The sequence below is a fragment of the Nyctibius grandis genome, chromosome 2, assembly GCF_013368605.1.
Source record: "Nyctibius grandis isolate bNycGra1 chromosome 2, bNycGra1.pri, whole genome shotgun sequence".
Taxonomy (NCBI): domain Eukaryota; kingdom Metazoa; phylum Chordata; class Aves; order Nyctibiiformes; family Nyctibiidae; genus Nyctibius; species Nyctibius grandis.
This window is the reverse complement of record NC_090659.1, coordinates 50,773,726-50,777,025: the sequence shown is the minus strand read 5'-3', so window position 1 is coordinate 50,777,025 and position 3,300 is coordinate 50,773,726.

Sequence of the window (3,300 nt, the reverse complement as noted above, 5' to 3'; positions counted from 1 at the left end):
TGGAGTATTTATATTTCCTCATTTATTGGAGAAGGTTGAAGCATGTGAAAGCCATAAATGTGTGTAAATACACATGTGCATACATAGACAAGATTATTTTTATATGAACTCAAGAGAATGGTTTTTAGCATTTTTAACTGAAGCAGTATTTTCTTGTAAATAGAACATTGTCACCTTCTTAGGGGGAGATTTTGGTCTGGCATTTGGGTATTTTTTTGTACTGGGAGTGGGTTTCTTACAAGTCACGCTCAGAATGTCTGTTATGTATGGTACATGTAGGTCTTGATGCGTTGTCTTGTCCCACGCATGCTGTGTTAAGAAGGCATTGTACTTAAAGGAGAAGGAATTGGTTCTTGTTTTTTTTTTTAAGGGCTTAAAAAATACGTATAGGGTACATGCTCTACCTTGCTACCTTAGTAGCAGATTAAATGTGCGGATGCATATCTGGGCTTCTCAAAATCTTTGTTCTTTCACAGTGTCTGCGCAAACAGCTGGAGTACAGCTGAGCAGCAGCACATACCTGGCCTGTGCCGTGTAGCCCTGCACGTGTGTGCAATAGCCGTGCGTCCGGGTGCTGCAGTCTGATTCTTTCTAATGAGCTGGGCTCCGCACAAAGGACCACGCTGACAGCGTAAGCAGTGCTCATTCATGTCCTTTCTGGCATGGTCTGTGACAGCCTTTGCTGCTCTCCAACTGCTTCTCTTGGGGAGAGGGTGGGAGATCCCTCCCCCTTTTTTTTTTTTTTTTTTTTTATAGGGCAGTCCCATCCCCACTGGTAAAACCCTCACTTGGAAGAGAGTCCCCAAAAGCTCATCGGTGGAAGGCATCTGTGGCAATACAGCTTCACTGAACCTGGGAAGAGAAAAGAGGGTCCTGCTGCGTGCAGCTCCTGTAGGTAGGGTCTTGAGTGAGTTCCCTCTCAGCGAGTGGGCAGTCCTGGGAGAGGCTACTGAGAAACTGCACAGGCTGGCAGGACAGGCTGTCCTTGCCTGCCAGCCAGCTTTCTCCTGCAACAGGGTTTCTGCAAGGCAGCGAGAACAAGCCCTGTGTTGCAAAGTCATTCCTGCCACTAGGCCTATGTTTTCTTCCTCTTTATTTCGTTAAGGCGGCCTACTCCACCTCCCTTGGCTATTTCCTGCCAGCTTTTCTCTGAAGTGGTTGTCGCAGTGCTGTGTTTCCATTAGTCAGGGAGAACGAAGGCCGTGTTTGCCCAGGTCCTGCTGACAGGAGCCTCGTTGTGCTGGTCGCTTTTCTGCTCGCTGCAGAGCCGTTGTCTCCGCCGACAGTCTGGCTCTGAGTTGAATACACAGGTCTGGTCCATTCAGCCTGCCATGACATTCAGGGTGGAAGAGTACTGAGAAGGTTTCTTGCTCTGTCATGCTGCAACCTCAGGATTTGCCTCTTACATGCCCCTCTGAGCCTCCCCCACCCCGCTGCTTCCAGTTTCTTTCCAGGCTTCTCTCTCTCCCACTGACGGTATTTCTCTAATATTCTTTCTCCCACTGGGAAGGATACTAGCTTTCATTTTTTGCTGTACAGTATTTTTCTGTCATGTAGCTTTCCCTGTGTTGTTTTTATCCTCCAGTAGCTCACTGACTTCAGAAGAGTGTGGAGTAGCAGAGACTGTTCAGCATCTATGCTGTGGGAGCTGGATCCTCCAGTGGCATTAGGTATTACCATGGGCAGTGCTCTGCCTTTTAGTTGTCCTCAGCCCTGACTCAGGAGCCCTAACGGCCTGTGGGAATAGGTGGCCTGTTAGAAAATTGGTGAGAAACCCACTGAGAAGAGGGTGGTTTAACTAGGTGTAGTAAAATGAAAAGAGGTGGTTGCTTTGCTAAACTCAGTACAACTGCTCAGAGTAAGCACTCATCTCTGGGCAAGCAGCTGTCCCCCTCCTACTGACACTTTGGAGCCCAGTGAGAGAGACAAATCTGACAGTGACTAAGGAATGGGGCTTTGCCAACCACACTGGCGACGGGACCACCAGGTAGTAGATGTCCACACACGGTCCATGTTTAAACTCCTGTTATCAGCCTAGAAGCCAACTAGACTTAGGTATCTACTGCAGGCTGGGCTTAACCTCTATTATGAGGATTTCCAGTGACTATAATGAGGGCTTTGGAAAGTAGCTGAGAGCTATATGTGACCAGTAGAGTTTGGGAGTTTTAGTCCTTCAGCTGAATCTTGTCCTTATTTTCTCCAAGGGCTTGAGACAAATGGAGCAGGTAAGAAAGGCTGCCCTCGTTCCCGCACTGTGGAGGGCAGGGTTGAGGTGGGGCTGGGCATTGGCTAGTTGAAGGGTCCTGCTGTGGTCACGGGCTGCTGAACTTGCAGCTCTCACCTTGTAACCGAAGCAGGTGCCACACTCGCCTGTAGCTGACGTTCACTGTTGTGTGATTCAAATACGATATCCAGTAGGGGTTTCATACTTACCGTCATGTTCTACGTCAGTCATCGTTCTCTGTAAATATCTATCTACCCAACACACTACAGCTGTTCCAGCCTACTTGGTATATACAAATAGAACTGTTTAAAGTATTATTTATACCTGTTAAAAAAACCCCACAAATACAAGAACGCTTCTTTACCTGATGGATCAGAACAGCTTAACCTGTCAGTTAAATACACATTTGCTTTTCCCTTTTCCATGCCTCTTGGTCTGGTTTTCACATGCCAGAAAAAGAGCTATTTTGATGCTATTGGCTTCAGTCACTTCGAAATATACAGCTTTTGGCATGATGAAATCACATCCTTTGGTCTTTCATCTCTGTAAGATGTTTTTTCCCCTTCTTTAATGTGGCTACAGCATGTACATTAAAATATTTTCAGTAATATTCAAACAACTCTGTGTTTTATCTTATCCATATCCCTCTGGATTTTAGCGTTTCATGACAGACTTCGATCATGCCAGTGATCATGGCCCAGAAAATGATTAGCCAGAACAGAGATGGAAAGTGACAGAAAGCCAAGTGGGAATGGCGGCGTTCTCCCCTCACCACATGGCAGCTGGCACGTAGCTGTGGTCCCATGCACAGTTTTGACACCTTCACCATGTTTACAGATACCACACAGGCACGAGAGCCCGACCACTATCCTGCTTCCCCTGCGGTGTCGGGGCCTGTGGGGCACAGAGCCTGCCGGACTCCTCATGCTGCTGCCACCCATCTCTAGCCCTCGCATTCCCCGGCTCCATGCAGGGTGGCACAGCGGGGATGCCTTATCCAGCAGAAATAAAAGTGTTTAGCTTTAAACGACACCCAATGCACAAGGCCTGAGGTGACTGAGCATCTGCTGCAGGTG